Here is an 8,763-nt window from a genome sequence, read left to right as displayed (position 1 = left end):
TTTAAAGTTCACATAAGTATTTTATTAAAGGATTAAAATGTTCTAATGGATGCAGGTGCACTGATGCTTTAAAATTGTGTAAAAGCAATGGAAGCCCCCCGACCGCCCCCCGCCCCGAGAGAGAAACTGCTTCTTGGGGTTGAGGCGGCACCTAAGAATTCCCGAGCCCTTGGGGAGACTGGCACGGCCTCACTTGCTGTGAGGTTCCTGACTAAAGAATGACAGCCGTCCAGGCTGAGGAGCAGGGGAGGCAGAACCAGGTGGCCCTTACCTCCGTAGCACAGATGTCCGAGGCAGAGGCCTGGGCCCAGGTTGTGTGTCCTGTCTAGCAAGAAAGCCTCCATGAGGACCCTAGAGGCCAAGGTTGGAAAATGAAGCAAAGACCTTGCATTCGTAGGATTCCCGCCACCCCGCCATCTCCAGTGCCAAAGGAGCCCAAGGTCGCGGCACATATTTAAGGTTTTGTCACCCAAGTTAAACCAGCTTAGTGTTCGTTGTAAATGGTTCCCCTACTGTACTTTGCCATTTGGAAGGTCAATTCCTAGACTGGCAGTTCTTTCAAGTCCCCCAGAAGGTGCCGCGCCCAGCCAGCATACATTGTTCACTGGGGTGAAGAACTCCCACTCTTGGAGTCCCTGTCAGCCTTGGGACGTGACCTCTGTGCTCTGGCACCTCAGGTGTATGATTCATCTGACTTGATAAACCAGTTGCTGCCACACAGGCTCCTCTTGCCCCCCTGACACTGCTCACACGTCCCCAAGGACTCGCCAGCCATGGCCCCAGACCGTTCCTTCTCAAAGCGTTCAACCGCAGGGCAACCTCCGGCTGGCGCTCCCACCTCTGCAGACAGCCTACAGCACCTGGCCTTGCTTTTTGTCCTCTGCTCAGTCTGGTGGTCCTAACCAACCAGTCAGTGCCTGGAGCTGGGGCGAACACAGGTGCCAGCTGGCCCTTCCCTCCTCTACTCCCAGGTAAGAAGTTAACCTCTTTGCAGACACCTTCCCTGGGACTGGGAGACGCTCCACCATGCAGTCTGGTTACGAAGCTCAGCCTTCAGTTCCGAACCATACCAGGCAGGAACAAACGAGAGCACCCAACGCCACCTTACACAGCTTCTGTATGCTACTTGAGGGGAGGCCAGCGGAGTGGCGGCAGGGGCCTCTGCCTTTAACTGGGCATCCCTGATCACCCTTGCCACTCGCACCACCTCCACCCAGCCCTGCCCGGCAGAGCACTCCAGACTTTTGGAGATCACTGCCAATGCCTGAAAAGCCTAGACAGAGCTGAGGACAACAGCCTGGGTATCTGAGGTCATCTAGTCGCCCCTCCTTGCCGGGGACCCTCACTTCAGGTCTTTGCTTCCCACAGCTGTGGATAGACCGGGACTCCTTCCTTTAACGAGTAACTGAGGGCTGTGGGTCTGCCCAGGCTTCACTGGTGAGTCACGCACGCGTATCCGCCCCCACCATCCCATGAGATGATGACATGGCATTTCTGTCTGTCCCGCCACTGTTTGCCCCAGGAGTGTGCCATCTGTTAGGGAAGATGGGGCAGATAAAAATAAGTTAAAAGGTGCTCATTATCCAAAAAGAACTGAGACTTAAAAAAGCCTCTTGGAGTCAACCTACTTAAAATGGAGACCAGTCACATATAATAAACAGAGGAAAAGGTTTGATTGGAACTTCTTGGAAAATGAAACTACTAAAACTAGTAGCTCTTAACAAAGTGCAACTGCAACTACGGGCGAATTCTTAGAACAGCATTATTTTATGTATATTTCCCTCCTAAAATTATGTGATTGCCCAACAGGACACCATTTCCACAGGGCAGTCATTTTTGCAAAAGTTAGCGGCTTCCTCAGTTTTCCTGAAAGCCTCTCTTAATCCTTTAGTTCTCGGATCCTCAAATCGCCCCCTGCAGCACCTCCCTGGTTCCATGAAGCTCTTCATTTGTTAACAGACCTAACCCTCCGCTCCTCCTTTGCCAGTGACTGCAATCATTTGAGCAGTTTCCCACCAATACTTACACGACTTTATGGCCTTCTACATTTTAAAACTTAAATTGTACTCTGGCACCATTTCATTGTACTGTCAACGTCAGAAGTTTACGACATCTCGCAATCGCAAGTATGAGATGGGAGAGAGGGGCTATGGTGGGAGGAGAGTGTTAATCAGGGAGATGCTTAAAAAGAGACAACAGGCCCCAAATGAAGTCACCTGTACTAAGCCCCACGTCAGCAAATCCTGGCTTGCTAACTAAACTGCACCCCAGTTCCCCAGGCAGAACCTTTAACCAGTCGTCATGGAATTACCTAGTCAGCACTGGTGGGAGAATCCACTTGATGGACCCCTTCCGATCCTGTTAGAAAGGCCACCTTACTGAAACAATGCATTCTTTACTCATCATTCTCCTTTACCACCCCATTTTTGCTCCTAAAAAACCTGCATTTTGTACAGCCCTTCAGAGCTCCTTTTATTGCTGGATGGGATGCTGCCCAACTCATGAGTCATTGAATCAAAGCCAATTTGATCTTTGAAGTGAACTCAGCTGAAATTCTGTTTAACAATGTCTAAGTGGAAAGTAATTTTTTATATGCTCGGTTGGAGAATACTTTTCATGTCTGATGAGTTTAGCTTTCCTCCACAACTTTGGAAGACTACTTAGATATGGCTTAAAGGAAGAAGAAAGCCCATCGGCATGTCTGACCAGAGAGCCTGCCCTGGAGGGGCAGCAGTGACGTCAACTGATGGCAATACTGGGTCAGCACGAGCCAAGGCAGGAGGGCAGTTTGAGGAACTGAGTTGGAGTGCGTGGTTTAGCAAATGAGGAAATACTTGTTAAAAGAGGCCAAGGAAGTCTATTTCAGGTTAAACACTCATCTCAATTCTACAACTATTTGGGGTTTCTGAACAGAGAACTGAACAAGATAATAGTTAAGACTTATTATGGGTCAGACACTGTTTAAGTACTTGAATTAACACATTTAATTCTCCTATCAACCTGGTGAGGTCAGTACTATCATATCCTCATTCGAAAATAAGGCAACAAGAGGGGCGCCTGGGTGGCTCAGTCGGTTAAGCGTCTGCCTTCGGCTCAGGTCATGATCTCAGGGTCCTGGGATTGAGCCCCACGTCAGGCCCCCTGCTCAGGGGGAGTCTGCTTCTCCCTCTCCCTCTGCCTCTCCCCCCAGCTTGTGCTCTCCCTCTCTCTCAAATTAAAAAAGAAAAAAAAAAAATTAGGCAATGGAGCCAGCATTGCTGTTAAGGCCCTGGCCCAAGGTTACGCAGCAAATAAGCAGCAGAACCATGGTTTGAGTCCCGGCCCTCTGTCTCCACAGACCACACTCCAAACCACTGCCTACCTAGTCTCTCCTTAGTCAGGGCCAGCTGGGAGTGGGTGCTAGGAGGATGAAGTAGTGGTAAGAACAGTAAGAGGCCATGTGCAGGATAAAAGGCCTAAATCAGAGAAGTGAATTGCTCAGGAGCAATTCCAAAGGGACCCTTGGACTATTCATTTCCAAAATCCAGAACCGTATTATGTTACACACAAAGCAGTCCATGTTACAAGAAGGAATTAGCAACTCATTAAAATGTACTTTCTTAGGTGGAGCTCCCTCACTCAACTGTAAGACTTCCACCTCTAGCACAGGGACAAATCTGTTGGCAGCAGACACCACCTCTATCAGGGGTCGAGACAACTCTTAGCCTGAAGAAGCTACAGCGTGGTGTCTGTCTACGTATGTGGAGCCCTAGGTGGCCCAGACCTAGAGACTGTGGGACCTGTGTTCTAGCCCCCTTAATTGCTTATTTAGGGTAGGGCCTTGACCACTCTACTCTGCTTTAATTTCTCATCTGTGGGGATGTTTGTCCAATCACCCACAAGGCTGTTGTTTTTCCATGAGGAAACGTCATGTTTTACAAAGTCTAGTTGCTCCGCAGGTCACACTGAATGCCTACTCTGACTTTCCACACCTTACCAGCTTTCCAGTGTATCCAAAGTTGGAGGAGGCAGGAAGCCTTCTTGTTCTCCATGCAGCCTGCCCTGCTCCAAGGCAATGGCACGTCTCCTCTGCCAAACCAGAGAGAGGAGAGAAATAGGTCAGGTCTTTCCAGGGGTGATAGAGACTCCTGGCCATCTATGGCCAGGAGGTCCCCAACATGAAATATTTCATATTCAGCAACTATGGTTTGGAGTGTTGCCAGGGACAGGTTTTCGGGCTAGGGTAGATCTCTCCTGGGCTTCTGGGAGTCTCTAAGAGATGGGCTCCATGGGGCAACCTCGCTCCCAGGACAGGTAAAGGGCTGGGTAAGCAGTCACTAGGGGTGGCTGGCCCCTTTCCTTCAGGACTCTGGCTGCCTTACCTCCATTCAGGCTAGCGTCTGGATGTACAGTGGGTGATCCCTGAATTTCCCAAAGACAAACCTCTGGATGTGTGCCCATCCTGGAAAAGGAGAGGTACCAGAGGTGACTCCTTGGCCAGTTTGTGGTGTTTCCTCTGCCCCTAAGGCAGTCTTTTGTGATATGTTGCCTTTCCTGACCTTTTCCCTGGGCATGCAGAGCTGGCCCTGCACCCCATGGAGAGCAAACAAGTGGGGTCAGACAGCAGGTCTGAAAGTTGGAGGAGTGGAGCCCATGCCTGTAAAAGTCCTGACCGTGGCCTTGGGCAGGCAGAACACTTGTCCTCAGAGGGAAAGTACACTCCTCTGAGTAGTCCTCTGGTACCCTTTCCTCCATGGTACCCTCAGCCGTGTTCTGCACATCTGTAGATCTGCCTGACCTGAGAGTCCCTCCCACCTACTCCATCCCCTATGACTTTCTGGGCCTTATTTTCTGTCCCGATGATCTATCTATTGATGTAAGTGAGCTGTTAAAGTCCCCTGTTACTGTATTACTCTCAATTTCTCCCTTTATGTCTGTTAATATTTGCTTTATAGATTTAGGTGCTTCTATGTTGGGTGCATATTTACAGTTGTTATATCTTGCTGGATTGATCCCTTCATCATTACGTAAAGCCCTTGTCTCTTTACAGTCTTTGATTTTAAGCCGATTTTGTCTGATACAGGCATTGCTACCCTAGCTTTCTTTTTGTTTCCATTTGCATGGAATGTATTTTTCCATCCCTTCATTTTCAGTCTATGTGTCTTTAGGTCTGAAGTGAGTTCTGGTAGGCAGCATATAGACAGGCTTTCAGTTTTCTGGGATTTTTCGTTTTGTTTTTTTTAATCATTTTATTTATTTTTATTATGTTATGTTAATCACCATACATTACATCATTAGTTTTTGATGTAGTGTTCCACGATTCATTGTTGTTTGTTTTTTATCCATTCCATCACCGTATGTCTTTTGAGGAGAGCATTTAGTCCATTTACATTTAAAAAGTAATTTTTTGATAGGTATGTACTTATTAGCATTTTGTTCATTGTTTTCTCGTTGTTTTTGTAGTTCTTCTGTTTCTTTCTTCTCTTGCTCTCTTTCCCTTGTGATTTGATAAGTTTTTAGTGTCATGTGTGGATTCCTTTCTTGTTAGTTTTTTGTATATCTATTAAAAGTTTTTGGTTTGTGGTTACCATGAGGTTCATATATAACATCCTATGTATGAGGCACTCTGTTTAAAGTTGATGGTCACTTAAGGTCAAATATATTCTAAAAGCACATTTTTACTTCTCCCTCCACACTTTGTTTTTGATGTCGTATTTTACATTTTTTATTTTGTGTATCCTTTATTATAAATATAGTTGATTTTCTTTAAGATTTTATTAATTGAGGGAGAGGGAGAGGGAGAAAAGCAGACTCCTCACTGAGTACAAGAGCCCAAAGTGGGGCTCGATCTCACAACTCTGAGATTATGACCTGAGCTGAAATTAAGAGTTGAACCCTTAACTGACTGAGCCACCCAGACGCCCCTAAATATAGTTGATTTTACTACTTTTGTCTGTTAGTCTCATACTAGCTTTATAAATGGTTGGCTCATACTACCTTTGTATGTTTGCTTTTGCCAGTGAAGTTTTTTTTTTTTTCTTTCATAATTTTCTTCTAGTTATGGCCTTTTCCACTTAAAGAAGTCCCTTTCACATTTCCTGTAAGGTCAATTTACTAGTGATGAACTCCTGTAACTTTTGTCTGAGAAACTCATTAGCTTTCCTTCAATTCTGAATAATAACCTTGCTGGGTAGAGTGTTCTTGGTTACAGGTTTTTTCCATTCAGAACTTTGAATACATCTTGCCACTTTCTGACCCGCAGAATTTCTGCTGAAAAATCAGCTAGCTAGTCTTTTGGGAAATCCTTTGTAGGTAACTAGTTGCTTTCCTCTTGCTGCCGTTAAGATTCCCTCTGTATCTTTAATTTTGGACATTTTAATCATTATTTGTCTTGGTGTGAACCTCTTTGGGTTCATCTTCTTTGGGGCACTCTGTGCTTCCTGGACCTGGATGTATGTTTCCTTCCTCAGGTTAGGGAAGTTCTCTGCCCCTTTCCTTTTTCTCTTTTCTGTGAATGTTGTTATATTTGATGTTATTGAGTTAACTTAAATTATCCTCATTTTTAAAATTTCTTTTTTCTGGGGCGCCTGGGTGGCTCAGTCAGTTGAGCATCTGACCTGATTTTGGCTCAGGTCATTATCTCAGGATCCTGAGATCAAGCCCCACGTTGGGCTCCGTGCTCAGTGCAGAGTCTGCTGGAGATTCTCCCTCTGCGCCTGCCCCCCCAACTCTCTCTCCCTCTAAATAAAATCTTAAAATAAATATTTTTTCTTTTGGCTGTTCACAGCTTGGATGACATCTACTACCATCTTCCAGATTGCTGATCCATTCTTCTACACAATCTAATCTGCTGTGGATTCCCCTCTAGTAGATTTTTCACTTCAGTTGTTGTATTCTTCAGCTCCAATTTTTTAAAAAAATATTTTCTACCTCTTTGTTAAGTTCTGTGTTCATTCATTCTTTTCCCAAGTTCAGTGAGCATCTTTATCACCACTGCTTTGAACTCTATCAGGTAGATTGCTTATCTTTCATTTAGTTCTTCTTCTGAGGTTTTGTCTTGTTCTTTCATTTGGAACATATCCCTCTGTTTTTTGCCTGACTGTTTCTTTTCTTCTTCTTCTTTTTTTTTCTTTTAAGATTTTATTTATTTGAGAGAGAGAGAGGAGAGAGAGAGAGAGTGGGCACAAGCAAGGGGCAGGGAGAGAGACAAAGCAGACTCCATGCTGAGCGTGCAGCCCAATGCTGGGCTCGATCCCACAATCCCTAGATCATGACCTGAGCCGAAATCAAGAGTTGGATGCTCAGCTGACTAAGCCACCCAGGCGCCCCACTCTCTGTGTTTGTTTCTATGTATTAGGTAAATCAGCTGCATCTCCTGGTCTTAAAGGAGTACCTGCAGAAGCCGTTCTGTGGGGCCCAGAAGTGCAATCCCCCTGGTTACTAGAACCACACATTCCAGAGTTGCCCGTTGTGGGCTGTGTGTGCCCCCTATAGTGGCTGGGCTGCGACTGTTGCAAGCATGCTAGTGGGCAGGGCTGGCCCCTGGCCTGGCTGGCTGCAATGCCCAGCTGTGGCTGCTGCAGGTGGGCTGATATTTGGGAGTGGCCCCCAGTGAGGCTGGCTGCAAGGCCCAGCTGCGACTGTTGTAAGTGCACGGGTGCTGCACCCACCCTCCAGCAGGAGCTGCTCTGGAGGGGTGCTGGTCTGGCTGAGGCTACCCACTGGGTGGGGCGGGGTTGTAGCCACTTTGGGGGTGGGGGGGTGGGAGCGCCAGTCCTGGTCAGGACTGCCTGCCAGGGACGGCAGGGCAGGAGCCATTAAGGCAGTGGGGCACTGGTCCTGGCTGAGGCTGCCCACTTGGTATGGCAGGGCAGGAGCTGCTTTGGAGGGGGGCCTACCGGGCAGGTCTGCACGGGAATGCCAGGGCAAGGTGAGCAGTGCTAGCAAGGTAGATGAAGAGTGTCAGAACTGGCACCCACTAGCATCAGGCCAGCTAGACAGAGGGAGGGAAAGAAAAGTGGTGCCTGCCAGTGTTTCTGTTCTCAGAGAAAGTCCCTACAGATCCTTGCCCCTCTAGCACACACCCTAAAATTACTTAGTCAGGGGTGCCCGGCTGGCCCAGTTGGTAGAGCATAAGACTCTTGATCTGAGGGTTGTTTGAGCCCCATGTGTGGTGTAGAGTTTACTTAAAATAAAAAATTTATTTTTCTAAAGATTTTATTTGAGAGACAGAGAGAATGAGCATGAGCAGGGGGGAGAGGCAGAGGGAGAGGAAGAAGCTCAGCAGGGAGCCTGACTTGGGGCTTGATCCCAGGATCATGATCTGAGCCTAAGGCAGATGCTTAACCAACTGAGCCACCCAGGTGCCTCTAAAATAAACAATTAAAAAAAAAATTAATTAGTCCGCAAATCTCCTTCCCATATGACACAGGCACTTTTCTTTTTTTTTTTTAAAAGATTTATTTATTTATTTATTTATTTATTTATTTGAGACAGAGAGAATGAGAGAGAGAGAGAGCACATGAGAGGGGGGAGGGTCAGAGGGAGAAGCAGACTCCCCGCCGAGCAGGGAGCCCGATGCGGGACTCGATCCCGGGACTCCAGGATCATGACCTGAGCCGAAGGCAGTCGCTTAACCAACTGAGCCACCCAGGCGCCCGACACAGGCACTTTTCAAACTGCTGCCTCTGTGCTGAGTCTCAGAGCAAGTGAGTCTGTACATGGGCCCTTTAAAAGTGGAGTCTCGGGGCGCCTGGGTGGCTCAGTCGTTAAGCGTCTGCCTTC

General features: G+C 47.2%; 1 long non-coding RNA gene across 1 annotated transcript; it reads right to left on the bottom strand.

The window, feature by feature from the left end:
- LOC115943067 (uncharacterized) lies at window positions 1-8,388 on the bottom strand. The gene is made up of 2 exons (XR_014139739.1): window positions 4,362-8,388; window positions 1-4,068 (listed from the first exon to the last, which is right to left on the bottom strand). It is a non-coding gene; the product is annotated as an uncharacterized LOC115943067 (long non-coding RNA).
- Window positions 8,389-8,763: the final 375 nt, after the last annotated feature.

Source organism: Leptonychotes weddellii, chromosome 13, assembly GCF_054177405.1.
Source record: "Leptonychotes weddellii isolate Sample4059 chromosome 13, ASM5417740v2, whole genome shotgun sequence".
Lineage (NCBI taxonomy): Eukaryota > Metazoa > Chordata > Mammalia > Carnivora > Phocidae > Leptonychotes > Leptonychotes weddellii.
This window is presented reverse-complemented; position numbering and strand designations above follow the sequence as displayed.